The sequence below is a fragment of the Callithrix jacchus genome, chromosome 5, assembly GCF_049354715.1.
Source record: "Callithrix jacchus isolate 240 chromosome 5, calJac240_pri, whole genome shotgun sequence".
NCBI lineage: Eukaryota > Metazoa > Chordata > Mammalia > Primates > Cebidae > Callithrix > Callithrix jacchus.
This window is the reverse complement of record NC_133506.1, coordinates 37,632,255-37,656,619: the sequence shown is the minus strand read 5'-3', so window position 1 is coordinate 37,656,619 and position 24,365 is coordinate 37,632,255. Positions and strand designations below refer to the sequence as shown.

The 24,365-nt window shown below is 38.2% G+C and overlaps 1 protein-coding gene across 21 annotated transcripts in view; it reads left to right on the top strand.

The window, feature by feature from the left end:
• Positions 1–24,365, top strand: part of PTPRT (protein tyrosine phosphatase receptor type T) — a 1,160,468-nt gene that overhangs the window by 905,512 nt on the left and 230,591 nt on the right. The gene's annotated exons all lie outside the window — the stretch shown is intronic.

Genomic DNA, 24,365 nt, shown 5'->3' with positions numbered 1-24,365 from the left:
CCAGATCCTACCTCATGCCTTGAAATTAAAAAAAAAAAAATACAGCTATGGCTGTTTATTTATGTACTGTCTATGGCTCTTTTGATGCTTAACAGTAAAGTTGAACAATTGTAACTGAGACTATATTCCCCACAAAGCCTAAGATATTTATTATATGGCTTCTTATGGAAAACCTTTGTATACTCTTGTATTAGAGTATAGAGATGATGCTTTACTTGAGGAAATTACATGACCTCTCTGAGCTTAATGTCTTCATATGTAATAATAATATTATTACAGTTTGTTATCTAGGAATGCACCAAGTGTGGTTTAGTTGATCAGTGATTAATACCCACTTTGTCATTGCCATTGGTCACATTAGAAAATAATTTTTCTCCAAAGACAAGATAACCATTGTATCAAATATTTCTTTGGTCAAGGATTGGTGCCAGTCATAATACCAGAAAACCATAGGGCTGGAAAGGATGTCAAAGGTCATTCAACAACCCCAAACACACACAAAACAATGGTTCTATCAATATTACAACACCAATTAACTGGCATTAGTGCTTATTCTGGAATACCTCCAATGACAGAGAACTCACTTACCTCTGAGGTAGCTTTACTGTTTTCTAGAATAGGGAGTGGGCTGTGTCTCTTAGGAGGCTTTCCAGTGTACTCGCTGAAATATTTTCTGTTGAAGTTTGTACTCATTGTTCTTGATTCAGACTCTTAGGATCCTACAGTACCAATGCAACCACGTTCTTGGTTTATAGTCCTTCAGTTACATAAGATCCTTTCTAACGCCCTTTTCTCCTTTATACAAACATGCTCTTACGATCCTCTTTTCTGCAAGCTAAATATCTTTAGTCTCTTATACTATGTGAGTTTGTATTTTCTATCCAAGTGGTCATATTTCTTTTAACCAACATCTAACAAACACTGACAAATGCTAAGCCCTATGTTAAGGTTATGTAGTATGAGCCCTCCAAGGGCTTATAGACATGTAAGGGAATCTGTCATGTGCCATGTTATGCAGTGTATGACATGGAGAACTGAGAAGCTTGCTGGAGAAGGGAAGCAAGAGACAAGCAAAATTCAGTGAAGTCTGTGGGGAACAGCCTGCAGGCTCTGGGTGGCCAGGATAGAGCATTTAGTCTGTCAATGACAGTCATTGCTTGGTGAGAAACCTTGATTGAGGAACTAATTAACATTTAGAATGTCCACATACCCATTTAAATTCCACTGTGGTATTTCAGTTCTGCATTTATTACCGGTTCAAGCAACACTCCTCACAGAGAGCATAAGACTACAAAGAGAAGCTGCCAGACTGCCTTCCACCTGTCCATCTGGTCTTCCTGCTGCATGAAGCACTAGGATATATTGAGCAGGAAGACATAAAAATTGGCAGAAGTGTCTGGGGCTCATCTTGTTCTTGGTTCTCGACATCCCACGCTGGCCAGTTTGTCGGTGCAGCACAGCTGTAAGAAGGTGTGGCTTTCCCTGCTCTTGGTACATGTCAAAAGGTGTGGTTGAGTTTTCGTGCTAGGAAGAGAAAGAAGTAGCTTCACTTTATTCTTCCCACTAATATACTCATAAAATCTAGAAATAGAACATATCTATGGAACCCAGGACACTAGCAAATGCACATCAAAAGCAATTTCCTCACCATAGAAGTGGTTGGTCCTGAGCCAACCACAGAGGTTTTGTTCCAGGAAAGGGGTCCCTGTTCAGACCCCAAGAGAGGGTTCTTAGATCTCATGCAAGAAAGAATTCAGGGTGAGTCCATAGAATAAGGTGAAAGCAAGTTTATTAAGACAGTAAAGGAACAAAAGAATACTTCATAGAGCAGCCCTGAGGGCTGTTGGTTGCCCATTTTTATGGTTATTTCTTGATATGCTAAACAAGGGGTGCATTATTTATGCCTCCCCCTTTTTAGACCATATAGGGTAACTTCCTGATGTTGCTACGGGATTTGTAAATTGTCATGATGCTGGCGGGAGTGTAGCAGTGAGGTCTACCCGAGGTCACTCTTATGGCCATCTTAGTTTTGGTGGGCTTTAGCCAGCTTCTTTACTGCAAGCTGTTTTATCAGCAAGGTCTTTATGGCTTGTATCTTCCTATCTCATCCTGTGAGTTAGAATGCCTTAACTGCCTGGGAATGCAGCCCAGTAGGTCTCAGCCTCAATTTACCTAGCTCCTATTTAAGAGGGAGTTGCTCAGGTTCAGACGCCTCCAACAGTTTTGCTCCCCAAACATCACATCAGAGACCTCCTTCTTCAAGACACAGGGATTTCCCATAGAGAAAAAGAAAAGTTTCTGACTCTGAAACTGCCTCATCTCAAGCAGTTTCGACACTGCTTCAGAGTTGAACACGGCCATTTAGTTGCCTGTGCCTTCTACTCCCCACCATGCATATGTGCTCTTACTGGAACTAAGATTCCCAGTAACAAAACAGGCAGGAATGGAATTGGGTGAGTGCTTATGCCACATGTCTTGCAGGTACAGTTGACCTCACAGGAATAGAGAAAGGAAAAGCAAAGGGGGCTGGGCACTCAGGAGGCTGTATTTTTCTGGCAAAGGAAAAACTATACAGTTTCAAAAGACGGTCTTTAGTATTACATTTTACTGAAAAGAGCTGGTTGAAAGGGTCACAGAAGCAGAACAGCCATTCTCAGCCTAACAAATCTCTGCCTAGTCCCTCTCAGTTTTTTCCATATCATAAAGGGCAGCAGACAATGATGTTAAGCCTGGAGGATATTTTGAGGAGAAAGTGTTATAACTCACAAATTCCTTATCAGCCAAGTTGTTGTTCTTGTGCAAATACATCAGAAAGACATTGTTAGTATCCAGGGACTGCCACATTCCCTGCTTCTAATAAATCATTCACAGAGCAATTGACTGAGCAATGAATCAAATAAAGAAATCAAGAATTGAGAAATGTAGAAGAAGAAGACCCACAGTGAGCATAAAACTAATTAAACATAGCATTAATGCTCAATAATGGCTCTAACTACATTACCAAATGGGAGGTTAATGTAAAACATAACTACTTGAGGCAAAGAAGCATAATGTAAAAAATTAACGGTTCCAATCTGGATCTGTAATTCACTATTTTGTCAACAAAAACTAAGACAGAGTTGGAAGATGGATGAATGTAAATAAAAATCTGCTCATTTTCTCATGTTAGACAAGAGGGAATATATAACTACTGTGTTATTTCTGATGCTGCGAATATTTAAAAGTATCATTTTTTTTTTTTTTTTTTGAGACGGAGTTTCACTCTTGTTACCTAGGCTGGAGTGCAATGGCGCGATCTTGGCTCACCGCAACCTCCGCCTCCTGGGTTCAGGCAATTCTCCTGCCTCAGCCTCCTGGGTAGCTGGGATTACAGGCATGCGCCACCGTGCCCAGCTAATTTTTTGTATTTTTAGTAGAGACGGGGTTTCACCATGTTGACCAGGATCTCTTGACCTTGTGATCCACCCGCCTCGGCCTCCCAAAGTGCTGGGATTACAGGCGTAAGCCACCGTGCCCGGCCCAAGTTTCATTCTTTTAAACATAAAGTCAGCTCTCTGATCTATACTTAAAAATCTGAGAAAAAACAGTCAACAAAGAAAATTAGAGAAAATTAAGAAAACTGTAAGTAAACATGAAAATCAGAACCATAAAACACGCCTGAAGATGAAAGTAGTAGATTTGATGTGGGGGAAAAAAAAGTGTTGTTTTGCTCCATTGTGAAAGAAAAAAAAAAACAGCTTAGGTTAAACAAAATTAGAATTAGCCTTATCTGTATCACTAGAAGATTAAAGACAAACGATAAGATCAAGTTTATTAAACTAAAACAATTGAAAGGAAAGCAGCAACGGGCATTTGTGGCAGGATGGTTGTAAGCCAGGTGGAATAATTTACTATCAGCAAATTTCATTGCTCCCTACCCTACCTGCAAGCTTTAGTCAGGACAGGGTAGGAAGATTCTGGGGTCTGGACATCTTTGTTCTATGGATGTTAAGGATGGTTTTCTCAACCTAACAGAGTGGCTATGAATCCAGCCTTTACCACCACACTGCCTACATACAAAACCCTAGGAGCTTTGTGACTTTCAGTAAACTCTTGAAAGAATTAGATATAATAGATTAAGGAAACAGCTATCAAGCACGTGCAATATGTCAAAAAAGGCCTTCTTCTGAGTCCTGAGAATGCAGGAGTGAGTCAAGCAGAGATACCTGATCTCATTGTGTTTTCATTCTAAGTGGGGGAGAGAACATAAATAAGTGAAATCATGTATCAAATAATGAATCCTTAGGTTTCACATTAGGAATGTGGAAGTCAGTCATTAAATATTGACTATAATTAACATGAGGATCAAGACATTTTGTAGACTCTGGTGATCTGTGAATATGGAGTGTTTTAATCTCGCCCTGTGAACACCGTGGAGAGTTCAAGTGTGGCGTGCATCCTAGGACATGGTGCTCAGAGTTCTTGCAGGCATTTTCATGAAGCGTGAGTTGTTCACAGGCACTTGTGTTGGGAACTTTCTTCCAATTAGTAATCTCACATTTACTCTTTGATGCTTTGTTACAGATAACAAGAGTAGTCCTATTTGTCCTGCCACACTGTCCTTGACGCCTCATTCACAGCACCTGTCTCTGATGAATTAGACCAAGCTGTAACCATTCGTTTTGGATACAGCACTACTATAGATCTATAGTGTCATAGAGTAGGATGGCCTTTGAAGTGTCAGCTAGTCTGTACCAGACACCAAAGAAAAGAAATCTCTAATAAAGCATTCTTAGCAAGACATTATATTGCTTCAGCTTGATCACTGCAAATTGCTGGAGTGAAAGGGAGTTGATTCCTTTATGGAGCACGTAAAATTATTGAAACTTTTCCCTATAAAGCCAAATTCTGTCTCCTTGACTCTCCCTTTGTAGCCACTTGTATTGATTTGAACAAATCAAATCTTTCTTTCCTATGTTAGCCTTTCAGAGAAAATATGACACTACCAGCTACCCTCCTCTGGCCACTTAAGTTATTTCTCATTGATAATTAACATGCTGTTACTTCTTTTATTTTGCACATGGCATAATTTCTGAATATCCTTCATCCTACTTATCCTTTTCTCTTAAAGACTCCTTTTCCCCACCATGTTCTCCTCAAAAAGAGTTGCTCAGAACCTATCACTGTTCTTCAGCTGTGGTTTGGACATCCCTGCTAGATTGTAACTATGCCTCCTGCCATGAACCTTTCCTAGGACATTATTTCTCAAACATTCCAACATGTTTTTCACTTTGGGGCCTTAATTCTGGGTCTATTTTACCTACACCTATCTTTTCTTCATTGTTGGCAGAACTAGTATCTTCTCATTTTTCAGGTCTCTGTTTCAATCTCACATCTCCAGAGAACGTTCTAACCACATTACCTAAGAACCACCCACCAGCACTCACTCATATGTTTACCCACTGTTTTTCTATATTACGCTGGATATATATTTTTTGATTGCATATGTCGTTGGGTGCTGCATGCCTCCCACCGCGTGCTGAGAGCTCCAAGGGTAATAAATTGTGGTTTGTTAGTTTGGGTTTTTTGGTTTGTTGGCTGTTATATCTTCCATGCTGAGTGTAATATTTAACACATAATAGACACCTAATAATCATTTGATGGATGAATGAATGAATGAGACTATGAATTGTTTCTTGTTGTCGATGAGTCTCAACTTATACATTGAAATAGTAATATATACTTCACACAATCTTTTTGAGGATTAACTAAGAAAAGGATCTTGAATAATGAAAATCACCGAGTAAGTATCAGTACAGTCTGAATTTTCATTCAGTATAGAATGAGAGATGTGGTTTGAGCCATTTCACAATAGACAGAAGAGTCCTAAAGGACCCTTTTTTCCATCATAGTAGTAAGATTTTTTTTTCCCCCAGATGTCTCATTTCCCAACCTCCAGGCTCCTAGGCAGACTTGATTTCCTCCAAATCCTCCAAATGGTACCCAGGGTGGCTGTCTCAGTTGTAAACAGTGGGTGGGTGCAGTTTCGCATTGTTTCTGCCACACTCTTCCCAGAATGAGGTCTGCTGAATCTACTGTTCTCTGCATCCTCACCACCATTAGCCATAATTGTGAAGTTGAAAGGACCATAATTAACAGTTGGATGCAAAACAAGTGTGGAAAACTCATGCAAATATCCATCAGAAGCCACCTTTTGTTGGGCAATGCTATTACGCATGTTCTATTTTTGCAGAGGATAAAACTCTTTTCTTGTCATATCCTTTTCATCGTGTAGGGGTACATTTAACCTGGATGATGCCTCTGCCAAATGCTAAGCTAAATAAGAGAAGTGGGAAGTAACAGGGTGATTGTTCTCTTTCCCTTACTTCCTCCTCCAGTTCTTGAACTCAATTGCCTCTTGAGAGCAGTTGGAAGCCAGATGCTTTGTTGAATTGGTCACGATGCTTGCAGTATAATCACGTTATAATAGTTGGGATTATCTAGGTAAAGCTAGGTCAGGGAAAATTCTGTGTCTCTGAATGAATTGGAAGACATTATGTTCAGTTGCATCCAACCACTGTTAAAGAAATGGTTGCACATGGAAGGGTTTTCTGTGGCATGGTGGAGTGGAAAGAACTGCATGTTGAGCATCAGACAGACTTGGCTTTGAATTTTGGCTGCTCTCAACTATGTGAACTTCAACAGTTTACCTAGCATCTCAAGATGGAGAATGTGATTAATGGTCTACCTCAAAAAAATCGGGACAGTGTAAATGAGACAGTGTATACTGAAGTATCTTATACCATTACAGTTGTACTATTTGTTGTTTTTCTTTTGGCTGCTTTCCAGAGCCCCCTCTTCTGAGGGGGAAGAGGGTTGGAGCACCATATCTGGCATATAAACTCCACCTGGAGGCACACACCTTCCTCACTGTGGAGGACTTTAGGACTTGTGTTTGTGTCCCAGCTGTTGACAGCCTTGATGCACCTGTGACTCACCCCAGGCCATATTCCTCTGAGTTTAACTTCTCACACATGGTTTTGTTATGGGAAAGGGGTCCGGATCCAGACCCCAAGAGAGGATTCTTGAGTCTCATGCAAAAAATAATTTGAGGCAAGTCCGTTGAGTAAAGTGGAAGCAAGTTCATTAGGAAAGTCAAGGAATAAAAGAATGGCTACTCCATAAGCAGAGCAGCAGTATGAGCTGCTGATTGGCCATTTTTATGGTTATTTCTTGATTATATGCTAAACAAGGGGTAGATTATTCATGAGTTTTCTGGGAAAAGGGTGGACAATTCCCAGGACTGAGGGTTCCTCTCCCATTTCAGACCACATAAAATAACTTCCTGATGTTGCCATTGCACTTGTAGACTGTCATGATACTGGTGAGAGTGTCTTTAGCATGCTACTTCATTATAGTTATCATACAGTGAGCAGTGAGAATGGCCGGCAGTCCCTCTTGTCGCCATCTTTCTTTCGGTGGGATTTGGTTGGCTTCCTCACTGCAATCTGTTTTATCAGCAAGGTCTTTGTGAACCATATCTCATGCCAACCTCCTGTTTCTTCCCAGGACTTAGAATGCCTAACCTCCTGGGAATGCAGCCCAGTAGGTCTCAGCCTTATTTTAACCAGACCCTATTCAAGACAGAGTTGCTCTGGTTCCAATGTCTCTGACAGTTTCAAGCCAGATATCTGTTCCTGTTGAGTCTTTTGGCACAATTGACCTTATCTTTTGGGTATGATATTGCCCTTTCCACTCCATTTCCTAATTCTCTTGTTAATTCAGTGACTGTTCACATGTCACATGTGAAAACCTTAGATAGCTATGGAATGAGAAGCTATAGGAGATCCAGGCTCTAGAGGGTATGAGGTAAGATCATCAGGAGATCACATGGCAGTTTGGGTCTTGGACACCCCATCAGTAAGTTTATTAAAAAACTCCTATACTGGTTAAGGTACACTAAATTATTCTGTAGTAATACACAACAACAAAATCTCAGTGGATCACTTCTGCTATGCATTTGAAGTGGGTCACTCAGAGACTCAGGATAACAGAAAGTCCATCTTAACACCAGCAGCAAGTCAGAGAAAGAAAAATTTGGCAAATACGGCAGTGGCTCTAAAAGTTTCCACACAAAATGGTACATGGCATTTTCACATTCCACTGGCCACGTCTAACTGCATGGCCACACTTAATTTCAAAAAGAATAAGGCAGTGCGTTCTCTGTGGCTAGGAGAGCTAGAATATTTGAGAACTTCCCCGGTGACTACCACACTTTTCCATGATGAATGAGCCTCCCCTTTTTATTCTCATAATACCCAGGCTCCCTCCCAAAGCACATGGGCAGTTCCTACCACAAATCCTGAGGAATTTCAATTGTTTGAGCACCTGCCGTGTCTCAGACACTAAGCAAGTTGCCTTCACCTATGCTACTTTCTTGATTGGTCTCACAGAGTGACTACATTTTTGTCAGTAGATGGACGAACACCCAGAAGCCCTCTGGAATCCCACTGAGTCTCAGTTACTTCACACTGAAGGAGTGATTTTAGTAACAGCTTTTCCCCTTTACCTCTGTGGAGGAATGGTAAAGAAATGTCTGAAATGCCATGTGCTGCTGTTCCACCCTGAAAAGCAATGGTCTTGCGATGCTCCCCTATCTCAGCAAACCTTAGATCTGTACCCACCACTGGTAGCTGAGCCAAGGCAACAGAAAGCTGTGACCCAAATGCCCCCATGTAACCGTTTGCTGACTTATCACTGTAGTCTCTATGAGGAATCAATTTCTGGCTTGTATTAGCTCTGCAGAGCCCCGTTGAAGTGGAGAGGAAGACTGAACTAGACACTTTGATTCCAGGATTATCATCACAACCTTTCTATTACTCCTTAGGAAAATCTCTATCTGGTAAACATCAACTCACAATTCTTGTCTGTCACTAGAGCCTAGGTTCCATGCCCCATTTATCTGCCTGGAACTCCTTCCCACTCCTCAGTGGACTCCATCTCCTGGGGCTCATTTATTCACTTGGACCTCTCTTCTTAAGGGCCTCTGTTCCATCATTTGAGCCTTAAAACTAAAGCCCTGCTGGAGCTCTGTTGGGGCCCAGAGTTCTCTCCTCAGGTAAGATAGAAATTCCCTGAGTGTCACCTTGTACAGATACCAAGATGAGCTCTCCCAGGTTGCTAATTTATTTTTCATTCACTTACAGTTTCTACAGATTTTATTATCATGGTATGAGACCTGAGGGAGCAAGAACATTTTCCTTCCCATGCAAATATATTTGAATTCATTTGGAAAGGGAGATGAAGGTTACCCAAATGTTGACAGCTGATAATCTTGTCAGCCTGGGCCTTCAGGGATAAACGCTCCAGACTCCAGTCCCAACAAAGCTCATGGAAATAGCAGCTTAAGTTTCCATATAGCAGAGTCACTGCCTCCATCAGGCCCCTACAAAGTAGGGAACCCCATGCAGCTTGGACTAATTGCCCTCAAATGATGAAAATGTGGAGACATTTCTGAATTTGGAAATTTTATCCATGAGTTTAAGAACTGCCTCTTCCATTTCACAGCTCCAGGGACGGAATATGTGCCTGCTAAACCTCAGTTTTCCCTCTGTCAAATAGGAGGAGATGTGCCCTTCAAGCTCAGTGGGTCCTTTGTAATAAGTAAATGGTAGGTGTGATGATTCTTTGCAAACCCCTAGAGACCGTTCAAATAAAGGTATAGTTGCCAACACACACACACACACACACACACACACAGTTAAAACTGATACTCAATTCATTTATTGGAAAATTTCAGAGTATCTTTGGAAACACTTGGGTATGTGATTCTAAATTTTTAACTGTAAATTTTATGAAATTTAAATATAGATCAAGTATTCAGTATATGTGCATACACACAAATATTTTAGCATGTATATATATAGATGTATGTGTATATAAAAGACCATGTATGTATACATGTTCAATTAAAATTAAATTTAAATTTCTTTTTTTAATTTTTTTGAGACAGAGTTGTACTCTGTCACCCAGGCTGGAGTGCAGTGGTGTGATCTCAGCTCACTGCAGCCTCCTCCTCCCAGGTTTAAGCGATTCTCCTGTCTCAGCCTCCCAAGTAGCTGGGACTACAGGCATGCACCACCATGCCTGGCTAATTTTTGTATTTTTAGTAGAGATGGGTTTCCACCATATTGGCCAGGCTGGTCTTGAACTGCTGACCTCAAGCTATCTGCCTGCCTTGGCCTTCCAAAGTGCTGGGATTACAAGCATGAGCCATGGCACCTGGCCCTAAATAAAAATTTTAAATTAGTCTAAGAATCTTATAGTGGAATAAAGAGTAATCATTGCACCAGAGGCCTAGTATAGGTAGTTAATTTAAGGGTACACTATCCGTATCTCCTGAGCTTCCTAGAAGCCTAGGCGAAAAAGAGCATGTGGCAGATTTACATATCTTCTCTTACTTGAAGGAAGCATATATTTTTGTCATAAAAGACACTAAGAGGGTGATTTATCACATATGTCCTTGCATAAGAAGCCCTGAGTTGATGCTGGTCCATGTCATAAGAACATTTTTGCTCAAACACTCAATTAGTCCCTTTTATATCAATCCTATAAAGTCTGAGGTTAAAATATAAAAAGTTAATGGAGACATTTGCACTCAAGGATTCTGTTTCTTGCACTATAAAATGGCATTAAGTAATGCTATTAAGTAAGAGTAATGAATTTTCAAGTTTGTTTCCCCTCAGTAATTTTGATTAATATGCCTAGCACGGGGTCTTTCCTATTGCATAGATTGACACTGACCAGCTACGTGACCTTAGGCAAGTAACTTAGGCTCTCTGAGTCTCTTTCTCTTTTGGAAAACATGACCACAGTATCAACTTTACAAGAATGTTTCTAACTATTAAATAATAAGATGCATAAAAACACTTACCACAGTGATTGGCATGCAGTGCTCATCCAATTAATGTCAGCTGTTGCTATTAGATATCACAGGTAGCATATAGTATCACAGATGGGATAGAGCGTGGAGGTACACTAAGGAAAGAACAGGCAAAATCTGTAGGGGCAAAGAGGTTTTTAACCCATGGATCAAATTTGAATAGAGTCTGAACATGATGTGGGATCAGGGGGAAAAAAATTAGTCCAGGGTTTTTAGAGATGCCAGATGATGAGACATCAACCACTACCTGCAGAAGTCTGGCCTGCAGACCCTGACTCAATGAGGGATGAATGAATATACTCTCACACCATTACTGTGATATAAGTGGGCTAGGGATGGCCATTTGCTGCTTTCAGAGGGTGAAATGCAGCCAATCGACCAAGACCCTCTGTCCATCCACACATTTATTCCATCAAGATTTTACAACAGAGGTTCTAAATTAACACACTGTGGATAATTAACATGGTTAAAAGAGTGGTTATGTGAAGGATAAAAGCTTTAGGTTCCAGGCCCAGAGTAAACATGATTAACAGATAATGGCCCTTTGATTTCCAACTAAGAGGACCATCCAGCACAAAGTTTACATAGAGTAGAGACAAAGGGATGTGCAGTAAACAGACTTAACTGGGAAAGCCTCGTCCCTATCTTCTCCCTAACTTAATGGACCTGCCACATTCAGTCTGTCCCATTGAAACCTTTCAGCCTTCCAAAAGGTTTGAGACTAATCTATAACTTTAATATTTTTCCAGCCACACTGAACAAATGTCAACTAGATGATACACTGGGTGCCTGAAGGAGAGACAGGGACTGAGATGTCAAGGAAGGCTAGGAATGTTGCACTTACAGAGAGGCAAGTAGAAAAGTGGGACAATTCTGCAGTCCCATTCTGCCTAGAGGCTGAATTTTCATCAGGTTTCACCTTTTACATCATGGCCCTCAAGTTTGCAAACACATAAATGCAATGTATTGGGGTACATAGTTGAAGAGATTGACATGAACCTTTTGTCACATGTTCAAGACACTGATGGAAATACAAGGCAATGATTCATTCATCTCCTTCAAAGTTATTCCTGCATCTTTCCTATCTCAGCAACGTCTGGGTTTCCCACTACATATCACCTTCTATGTTCAGTTATCACAAAGTTCTCTTTGTTCTACACTCTGAAGTTCTCTCTAATCCATATACTTTTCCTGTCTCCAGTGCCACCATCTTAGTCCTGGATAGTAACATCTTTTTCCTGGACAACCTCAACCGTGTCCTAACTTCTTCCCACATCCACGATTGCTTTTCTCAAACAGATTCTCAAATCACAGCAAGTGCAAATTGGCACTATATGCATTCTCATTTAACACAAGAGCAAGCCAAGCCTGTGGGAGGCTATGATTTGCTGAAGCACACTCCAGAAAGAAGAGAATGAGCTGGGTTTGAATCTGTGCATGTAAAAATTCAGTTGAAAGTCCTATGCATTTACTGTTCTGTTTCATGCTGGGTTTTAGTCCCACAAGGTGGCTTCATAGAGGAATATGGCTGGACTAGAACCAGCAGGATCCCAAATCCCTTATGCAGCCATACTTTTCTTTCCTCCCACCAAACATGGCCAGCCTAAATCCCTCACTCAATCTAGAAACACCTGCTGGTCCTGCCATTAACATCAACAAATAATGAGGAGCTGTACTAATAACAATTATCATAATAAATTGGCCTTTGATTACATCTGTCACCCGAGAATTTCAAAGACTTTACAAACATCAATTAGTAATTACAGCTCAACAGATCTCTTACAGAGAGCAGGAATCATTAAGGTCAGATAAGAACTGTGCAGGGAAGCATGAAGGACTGCTCTGGTTTGCATTGGTTTAAATCAAGGGGTTGCCAGCTCCTAATAGAAAATCTGAGTCCTTCTTCATGAGGTGCAGAGGAACTACATTTCCAACTTCTCAATTAGGGGATAGTTTGTACAGCCAGCCCACAGCCTCAAAGTCCTATTGTTGAGGAATGGGAAGTATAAAATGCAGTATTGGAAAGGAGCTTGTAGACTGTCCAATTCTCTTCTTTCAGCAGAAAAAAAAAGGAAACTTAAGTCCATTATGGGGAAGTTATTTGCTCAAGATCAGAGCCATGGCTTAAACTCAGTTTCCCACACCCCATTTAAATTTGTTTATTCTGCAAAAGTGTGCCTTCATTGGTCATGAGCTCCTCTGTAAGGAGATATAAATGAATGAATGATGGTGATAAAAACAAAACAAAACAAAAAAACCCACCAGTATTTATTCTGGGCTTGCTGTGAGTCAGTTGGGAATACAGATAACTAAGATCAGTTCCTGCTCTCAGTGAACCCACAATCCAGTGGAGATGACACCCATGAAGACTAATGTGGGCAATAAATTATCAGCAATCACAGTGGCAGAATATCTGGTGTTCAGCTATAAACCTGGAGGTAGAGGGGATGAGGAGGTACCTAGGAAAAGTCTTGTAGAAGAAGTGACATTCTAGTTGATTATTACAAGCTAATTGGATATTTTCCATGTAGACAGCGGGCAGAGGAAAGGGTATGTTTTGCAAAGGAAGCACCTGAGTAAAAGCCCCAGAATTGGGGATTCCCTGATACATTTGGGAAGACATGCTGGTGTTGGTTCCAGGATATGGAATGAAGGTCAGAGAGAGACAGATGTCAATTAATGATGGGCTTTCTATGCCATGTTAAAATACTTGGAATTTATTTTGTTGAAAACAGCAAAAATAAAAAAATTGTCTTGGCTATAATCCCAATATCAATGTATTAGAATCATAAAGTCATGTACATGTATTTGCATCTTTAAGGCACTTGTGCTCACAAAATTTTGTTTACTCTAGAGAGTTGTGTAGAGGGTGCTGCTCCCATTCTATAAATGAGAATGCTGTAAGTCAGAAAATTAAAGAATTTACCCAATGTCGTTCACCTAAGGGAAAACAAAATTTGAATGTCTAAATTGATTATTTGCATATTCAATATGTATTGTTTTCGCCTTTAAAACATGTATTGCTAGCTAAGAAATGTTTCATACATACAAAACATTCAGCTATAAAGACACATGTGCATGTATGTTTATTACAGCACTGTTCACAATAGCAAAGACTTGGAGGAACCAACCCAAATGTCTATCAAAAGTAGACTGGATAAAAAAAAATGTGGCACATATGCACCATGGAATACTATGCAGCCACAAAAAAGGATGAGTTCATGTCCTTTGCAAGGACATGGATGATGCTAGAAACCATCATTCTCAGCAAACTGATACAAGAGCAGAAAACCAAACACCACATGTTCTCACTCATAAGTGGGTGTTAAACAATGAGAACACATGGACACAGGGAGGGGAACATCACACATTAGGGCCTGTTGGGGGATGGGGGGATTTAGGGGAGGGTTGCAGAAGTTGGGGGGATTGGGGAGGGCTAACATAGGAGAAATACCTAAAGTAGATGACAGGGGGATGGATGCAGCAGATCACCATGACACGTATATACCTATGTAACAAACCTGCATGTTCTGGACAGGTACCCCAGAACTTAAAGTATGATAATAAAAAAAATGCCAAAAAAACACAAAAGCTAAGATGATAATGGAGTGATCTCTATATGCCCATCACTCAACTTCAACAATGATCAACCCATGGTCAATTTTTTTTTGTTCCAACTTACTCTTTCTTACGCCAAGTATTTCTAACTCCTTTTTTCAAGGTAGTTTCAAATGAACAGAGTAGTTTCAAGAATAGTGTAAAGAATGTTAATAAACTCTCTACATAGATTCCCTACTTGCCAACAGTTTACCACAATTGCTTTACCATCCCATTTTCTCTCTCCCTCTCCTGTTCTCTCTCTTCTTCCTGTCTCTTTGTCTATAGGTCTATGTCTATAAATCACCCCTTTACTCCTAAATGCTTTAAAGTGCAATTTCCAACATAACTACAATATAGTTACCAGGAAATTGATGTTCACATAATACTGCTAGGCCCAGTTTTGCCAATTGTCTCAGTCATATTCTTTTTAGTAAATTAAAAAAAAAAAAAACCTAATCCAAGGTCACACATTGTATTTAGTTATCGGGTCCCTTTAGATTCCTCATATCTCAGTCTTGCCTTGATTTTCATGGCCTTGACTCTTGAAAATTACAGACCAGTTATTTTGTAGAATGTCCCTCAAGTTGAGTTTGTCTGAAGTTTCCTCAAGATTAGATTCAAGTTATTTTTTTTTTGGTCAGGAATATCACAAAAGTAATGTTGCTTCCTTTTCAATGTATCATACTAGGTGACACATGATAGCAATTTGTTCCGTTACTGGTGACATTAGCTTTGATTACTTAAAGTGTTGTCCATTAAGCTTTTCTCCACTATAAAGCAACCATTTTTTGTAATGTATAAGTATTTTGTGCAGAAATATGTCTAGACTATGTAAGCATCTTGTTCTTCAGCAAACTTTCATCTTTTGTTTTAGCATTTGCTGATATTTTTTGTTGAAATCAACTATTACAAAGATGTTTGCCAAATGACAATTTTCTAATATCATTCATTCTGCATTTATTAGTGGGCGTCCATTCAGAGGATGAGTTCTCCTTTCTCCCCTATTTTCATTGTGTTAATTTATTTATATTGATAAAAATTTATAGATTCTTCTTTTATTCAGTAGGTTATACTTCATTACTATCATTATTTATTTTTATGCCCAAATTGTCCCAGAATTAGTGTGAGCCCCTGCAAGATGTTTCTTTTGTCATCCTGACATGTCTTCCTCAGTTCTTGAAAACTTATTTTCTCTCTGACACAGAATCTTGTGCTTTCTTTGCCCCAGCTCTGGTTTCTTTAAATGGGGAATGGTACTTATTATGGAAACTTAAATCTGGGGATGAGTGGGCCTCATTGTTAGTGAGTATCATTGATTCTAGGCTCTTTATCTATCTACCCATCTACCTGTCTATCCATCTTGCTATCTATCTGTGTTTCTTTTTTTGCTTTGTTTTGTTTTGTTTTTGAGATGGAGTTTGCCCGTTCACCCAGGCTGGAACACGATGGTGTAATATCGGTTCACTGCAACTTCTGCCTCCCAGATTCAAGTGATTCTTCTGCCTTGGCCTCCTGAGTAGCTGGGATTACAGGCACCAGCCATCACACCCAGCTAATTTTTGTATTTTTAGTAGAGACAGGATTTCACCATGTTGGCCAGGTTGGTCTTCAAATCCTGACCTCAGGTGTTCTGCCCATCTTAGCCTTCCAAAGTGTTGGGATTATAGGCATAAGCTACCACACCTGGCCTTTATCTATCTATCTTAACAGGCAAAGTTCTTGATGCCCCCAAATCTAGACCAACACCAAGAAGTTTATTCCAACCTTCATTCTTCCCATTGTTGTAATTTCCTTCTCTGACAGTTTGAAGCTTAACTTCATTATTATTTATATATTTACTTATTCTTCAATATAGAATACTCAGGAAGTATTTCCAGAAGTACTAAACTTAGTAAAACAAACCTACTAACTAGGGTTCAATATGTATTTTCTGTTCTTTCTATCTTCAGTCTAAATGTATACAGACTATTGTGTTGAAAACTTATTTGGTTTATATTGTTTTTCTTTCACTACAATATGGTTATGTATTTATTGGAAATAAAGTTAGGTTTATTGTGACTCTTTGTTTTTAATTTTAGGTTCATTTTTCCCATTCTTATTGATTTATTTTAATACATAAAACATTATAACATAGTTCCAAAAGCCTAGCTATACAAATAAGTGCATAGAGAAAAGCACATATCACTTCCTTTGCATCACCTCTACCATCCCCTGTGGGAAACCAGTGCCATTAATTTGTTGTTGTTTTTGCAAAAATTATGAAGTTAATGTACGTTTCATTTTCCCTTTTAGAAAAGGTAAAATATACTATAGATACCTGGGTATCACTTCATATTATTTCATAAAGATCTTCCTGCCAGGTGCAGTGGCTCAAGCTTTTAATCCCAGCACTTTGGGAGGCCGAGGCGGGTGGATCACGAGGTCAAAAGATCAAGACAATCCTGGTCAACATGGTGAAACCCCGTCTCTACTAAAAATACAAAAAAAAAAATTAGCTGGGCATGGTGTCCCATGCCTGTAATCCCAGCTACTCAGGAGGCTGAGGCAGGAGAATTGCCTGAACCCAGGAGGCAGAGGTTGCGGTGAGCCGAGATTGCGCCATTGCACTCCAGCCTGGGTAACAAGAGCAAAACTCCATCTCAAAAAAAAAAAATCTTCCTTATTATTTTTTACAGCTGCACAGTACTCTATTGTATGGTTATATGTTAGTATATTTGGTCGCTCTCATGTATGGGTATATTGTTTCCAATAGTTTTCAGTTGCAAACATTGCTGCATAAAGAAACTTGTGCATATATATTTTTGTATTGTTGGAGGTGTGTCTTAAAAGCAAATTCCTAGAAGAGGGATTGTGGGATCAAAGGGTGGATTAATATGTAGTTTTGCTAGATGTTGCTCAATTTCCTTCCTTAAGGGTGAAACCAATTTGTATTTATCCCAGAGATGTGTGTTTCCTCACAACCTTGTAAATAGTCTGTGTGGTCCAATTTTAATTTTTATCACACTTACAGGTGAGAAATTATATCTCAGTATAGCTTTAATTTCCTTTTTCTTATAAGTGAAATTGCAGTATTCTCCTATATTTAACAGATATTTTTATATCATTTTTGTTACCTGTTTATGTCTTTTGCTCAATTTTCAGTTTGCTTTTTACTGTTTTCTATCAATTTTTAAGAGTTATTTATATATCAGAGATATCAATACTTTATCTGTGATATACATTGCAATTTTTTCCAGTTTGTGATTTATCTGCTGACTTTGCTTATATTTTTGCCAAAGCAAATAAAATGTCACATGCATCTTTTTTTTTCTTTTATTGCATATAAACTTTAAGTAGTAGTTAAAAATTTTTTCTTACACCCAGGCTATAAAGGCATTTACCAACATTTGCTTTTAAGACTTGTGTATTTTGGTGTTTTTACACATAGTTTTCTGATGTTTGGTGTTTGTTTTTGTGTATAATGTAAATTATGGATCTAATTTTTATCTGTTTTCCCAAATGTCTATCTAGTTGTTTTAGCAACATGTGTTTAAAAGTCCATTTTTGTCCCTATAATTTGAGATGTTGCTTTTCTCATACTTTAAATTTTCATATGTTCTTGGGTGTTTTTCTGGATTTCGTATTCTATCCACCAGTCTATGTGGCTATTTATGTAGCAGCCCTACACTGTTATAATTATGGGATCTAAACTTTAATATCTGAGAGGGAAAGTTCCCCATTGGGATTTCCTTTTTCAAGGAGTTTCTACCTCTTCTTGCATGTTTGTCTTTCCTTATAAATTTTAGTGTCCACTTGTCCAGATTCATAAAAAGTCTATTAGTAATTCTGGAATTGCATTAAATTTATACATTAATTAGGGTGAACTGACATCTTTAAGATGTTGAATTATCTTACCTGAGATAGGGGATGTCTTTCTATTTATTTGATTCTACTTCTTTATCTTTCAGGGGTGCTTTAAAGTTTTCTTTATACAGGTTTTGTGCATTCTTGCTATTGGCAAGTTCTTCATCTTTGTTGTCATTGTAATAGGGTTTTGCTACCCTTATGTCCTCTGAGTATTAGTTTTATATATGACTACTGTTGACTTTCTATACACATTATGTTTTGGGAGCATAGATGTTTATACCTATTATATTCTTTGTTAAATGTGGATTTTAACTTTTTTAGGTGAATTCGTGTTTGATATTGGATGATTACTACAGCTTCGTTAGTTTTCATTTACTGTTCTTAGCTTCTTTCATTCCTTTTTAATTTTCTGAAAAAATTATTTTATTCACCTAATTTTTTTAATTGTTGAATTTTTATTTTTGTGGGTACATAGTAGGTAGATATATTTATATATTTGTTTATGGAGTATATGAGATGTTTTGATACAGGCATGAGATATGAAATAAGCACATTATTGAGAATGGGGTATCCATCCCCTCAAGCACTTATCCTTTGAGTTGCAAGCAATACAATTACACTCTGTTATTTTAAAATGTATAATTGTTATTATTGAGCATGTTTTTTGTAGCACTGTTTACAGTAACAATGTTTTAGATGTGACCTTTATACACAGAAGGTAGTTGGGTCTTGTTTTGTAAGCCAAAGCAGTACTTTTTAAATTTAAGTATGTGAGTTAAACCATTCATATTTGGTGACATGACTGATATATTTGGTCTCAACTCTGCCATATATTTGTATCTCATAATTTATTAATTTTATAATATTTTCTGCTGCACTTCTTTACTCTTTTAACTTAAAATTTCATTTTGTATTTAGGGAAGTTTGTGTTTTTGTTCTAGCAGTTAACTTTGTTCTTTTCTATTATTTAGCACTCTTAATGCCATCTTTTCTGTTTAATCTTTTGCTTTCTGTTTTTTTTTTTTTTTTTTTTTCTGGTATCCATTAGCTTTCATATATTGCCTGTATTACTTCGTTCTCACACTGCTATAAAAATACTACCCGAGACCGGGTAATTTATAAAGAAAAGAGATTTTTTTGACTCACAGCTCCACATGGCTGGGGAGGCCTCAAGAAAGTTACAGTCATGGCAGAAGGGGAAGCAAACATGTCCTTCTTCACAAGGTGGCATAAGAGAGAAGTACAGAACAAAGGAAGAAGAGCCCCTTATAAAGCCGTCAGATATCATGAGAACTCACTCACTATGACAAGAACCACAGCACGGGTGAACCACCCCATGACCCAATCACCTTCCACAAGGTCCTTCCCCTAACACATGGGGATAACAATTTAGATTGCAATTCAAGATGAGTTTTGGGTGGAGACACAAAGCCAGACCATAGCACTGCCCGTATGACAATAAATGACCTGACACTACTCTTCTCTTTCCCTGTTTCTTCTCTTTCTCTCTCTCAATTTTTAGTTATTACTAATTAAATTTTCTAATAATTTAGTTATTTTAGTTATTATATTTAAATAATATTTGCATTATCTACAGTGGCAGAAAATATAACATTTATATATCTTACTTTCATCCACATCCCTACATTATTTCAGTTTTAGATTTATGGTTAAACATATTAAACTTTCACCATCAGTCTTTTTGCTAAAGTTTCCTCAGTCATGTTTTTTTGAGTGAATTCATCCTTTGTAGATCCTTCCAGAAAGACTCAAGAGTACAGCATCCCCTGGCTTTTTGAATGTTGAAAGCTATTTTTCCATAGCTTTGCTGTATGAAATACACATAGCTAGTTATAAAATCCTTTGTTCATATCAATATTCTGTGAGCTTTTAAAAAATGCTGCCTCACTGTTTCCTTGTTTTGCGTGCTGTTTTTGAGAAGTATCATGATAGTCTAATTCTCTTGCATTTGTGCATTATTCAATCTCTTTGGCTTTGAGAATTTTTTTCTAACTTTAATAGTTTACTAGACTGTGTTTTGGAGTTGATCTTTTCAGGTCTATTTTCCCAAGGGCACTGTGCACCTTTTCAATATAGAGGCTTGGGACCTCTTTTACTTCTAATAATGTTTCTTGGATTATTGTTATAAAATATTTACCGATCTGATTATTTTGTCTCTCTTCTCAGAAATTTCAGTATACGTATGTTGTCTTTTCTTTGCCTTATTTTTAAACCACTTTTTCACCAACGCTTGTTAATTTTTTCTATATCTCATTTCTGTTGTCTTTACTGTATTTCTGTTTTTATTTAGCTCCCGTATTAAATTGATTTTTTTAACATCTGATAATTTATTCATTTCTGAGATGATTTTTTAAAAGAATTTCTCTCCTGAGTTAAATAAATTCTTTTTATTTTTTCCTGATTCTTTTTGTACATTTTGACTTTTCACTTGTGCTTCTCTAAGTCAAAGTTGTTTGAGGATATTTAATTCCATTTGCAGTGTTGTATTACTTCTATTTTCTTCTGTTTCATGATTGTTTTCTTGTTAGAAGTAGATTTTCATCATTTGTGGTGTTTTGACTTTCATTTTCTGTTTTCTTCATCTAGTAGCTTTATTCGGTTCTTTGAATATATTTTTAATTTTATAGATTTAAAGTGTCTTATAAGATTCTCAGTTCAGAAACACGTTATTCTGACCAGATAGTAAAGTACAGGTTTTTCTCAGTAGATTATTGTGTGTGTGTGTATGTCGGGGGAGTGGTTGTAGGTTCTAGCTTTTTGTTTTTATTCTCTTTTTACTTTTGTGATTCTAAAAATTCTCACTGTGCTTCCTTTTCTTTCACTCACCAGTCTTCCAAGAATACTTCTCCCTTCTCTTTTGTCTCATTTTCAACCATAAACTGTACCTGTTGAACACTACCATGTGGAGTCACATGTTCTTTCAAGTCTTCTTCCTGTACTCTTAGTTTTGATCTACCAGGAATTGTTTTAGCACTTTCATGTGTAGTGTGGTCTTCGTCTTTCTGGACCACATGTACTCACTGCTAGTTTACCTTTTCCCCCGAATTGTTTTTACATAGCTCTTGTTCTCCACATAGGATGACGAGGATGATTGTGTTGAATGCTTTAGAGATATTTCATTTATTTTTAGTTTTTATTTTCTTTTTTTTTCTTTCCCTTAAATATATTTTATTGCAGTTTAAGTTCTGGGTTTCATGTGCAGAACATGCAGGATTGTTGCCTAGGTACATACATGGCAATGTGGTTTGCTACCTCCATCCCCCCGTTAGCTATATCTGGCATTTCTCCTTGTGTTATTCCTCCCCAACTCCCTACCCCTCACTATCCCTCCCATAGTCACCCCAAACCGACCCCAGTGTGTGATGCTCCCCTCCCTCTGTCCATGCGTTCTCATTGTTCAACACCCACCTATGAGTGAGAACATGTGGTGTTTGGTTTTCTGTTCTTGTGTCAGTTTGCTGAGAATGATGGTTTCCAGGTTCATTCATGTCCCTACAAAGGACACTAACAAGCCATTTTTTATGGCCACATAGTATTCCATGGTATATATGTGCCACATTTTTCCTGTCCGGTCTGTCATTGATGGGCATTTGGCTTGGTTCCAGGTCTTTGCTATTGTAAACAGTGCAGCAATGAACATACATGTGCATGTGTCTTTATAATACACTGATTTATAATCCTTTGGATATATACCCAGTAATGGGATTGCTGGGTCAAATGAAATTTCTATTTCTAGGTACTTGAGGAATCGCCACACTGTCTTCCACAATGGTTGAACTAATTGACACTCCCACCAACAGTGTAAAAGTGTTCCTATTTCTCCACATCCTCTCCAGCAACTGTTGTCTCCTTATTTTTTAATGATCGCCATTCTAACTGGTGTGAAATAGTATCTCAATGTGGTTTTGATTTGCATTTCGCTAATGACCAGTGCTGATAAGCATTTTTTCATATGTTTGTAGGCCTCATATATGTATTCCTTTGAAAAGCATATGTTCATATCCTTTGCCCACTTTTGAATGGGTTTGTTTGTTTTTTTTTCTTATAAATCTGTTTTAGTTATTTGTAGATTCTGGATATTAGCCCTGTGACAGATGGGTAGATTGCAAAAATTTTTTCCCATTCTGTTGGTTGCCAGTTCACTTTAATGATTGTTTCTTTTGCTGTGCAGAAGCTCTGGAGTTTAATTAGATCCCATTTGTCTATTTTGGCTTTTGTTGCCAGTGCTTTTGATGTTTTAAACATGAAGTCCTTGCCCATGCCTGAATTTGCCTAGGTTTTCTTCTAGGGTTTTTATAGTGTTAGGTCTTATGTTTAAGTCGTTCATCCTTCTGGAGTTAGTTTTAGTGTAAGGTGTAAGGAAGGGTTTCTGCACATGGCTAGCCAGTTTTCCCAGTACCATTTATAAATAAGGAATTCTTTCCCCATTGCTTGTTTTTGTCAGGTTTATCAAATATCAGATGGTTGTAGATGTGTGGTGTTGCCTCTGAGGCCTCTGTTCTGTTCCATTGGTCTTTATCTCTGTTTTGGTAGCAGTACCATGCTGTTTTGATTACTGTAGCCTTGTAGTGTAGTTTGAAGTCAGGTAGTGTGATGCCTCCAGCTTTGTTCTTTTTGATTAGAATTGCCTTAGCTATGTGGGCTCTCTTTTGGTTCCATATGAACTTTAAGAAGGTTTTTTTCCAGTTCTGTGAAGAAGGTCATTGGTAGCTTGATGGGGATAGCATTGAATCTATAAATTACTTTGGGCAGCGTGGCCATTTTCACAACTTTGATTCTTCCAAACCATGAGCATGGAATGTTTTTCCATCTGTTTGGGTCCTCTCTTATTTCGTTGAGCAGTGTTTTGTAGTTCTCCTTGAAGAGGTCCTTTACATCCTTTGTTAGTAGTATTCCTAGATATTTTATTCTCTTTGTAGCAATTATGAATGGGAGTTGCTCATGATTTGGCTCTCTTTAAGCCTATTATTACTGCATAGAAATGCTTGTGATTTCTGCACATTGATTTTGTATCCTGAGACTGCTGAAGTTGCTTATCAGCTTAAGGAGATTTTGGGCTGAGATGATGGGGTCTTCTAAATATACAATCATGTTGTGTGCAAATAAAGACAATTTGACTTGCTCCTTTCCTAAGCGAATACCCTTTATTTCTTTTTCTTGCCTGAATGCTCTGGCTAGAACTTCCAATATTATGTCGAATAGGAGTGGTGAGAGAGGTCATCCTTGTCTAGTGCCAGATTTCAAAGGGAATGCTTCCAGTTTTTGCCCATTCAGTATGATATTGGCTGTGGGTTTGTCATAAATAGCTTTTATTATTTTGAGATATGTTCCATCAATACCTAGTTTATTGAGAGTTTTTAGCATAAAGGGCTGTTGAATTTTGTTGAAGGCCTTCTCTGCATGTATTGAGATAATCATGTGGTTTTTGTCTTTGGTTCTGTTTATGTGGTGAATTATGTTTATAGACTTGCATACGTTGAACCAGCCTTGCATCCCCAGGATGAAGCCTACTTGATCGTGATGGATAAGCTTTTTGATGTGCTGTTGCATTCGATATGTCAGTATTTTATTGAAGATTTTTGCATCTATGTTCATCATGGAGATTGGCTTGAAGTTTTCTTTTCTTGTTGAGTCTCTGCCAGGTTTTGATATCAGAATGATGTTGGCCTCATAAAATGATTTGGGAATGATTTCCTCTTTTATTTTATTTGGAATTGTTTCAGAAGGAGTAATACCAGCTCCTCTTTATATGTCTTGTGGAATTCAGCTGTGAACCCATCTGGACCCGGGCTTTTTTTGGTTTAAGGCTATTAATTTCTGCCTCAACTTTAGCCCTTGTTATGGGTCTATTCAGGGTTTCAACTTCTTGGTTTAGGCTTGGGAGGGTGCAAGTGTCCAGGAATTTATCCATTTCTTTCAGGTTTACTGGTTTATGTGCATAGAGTTGTTTGTAATAATCTCTGATGGTAGTTTGTGT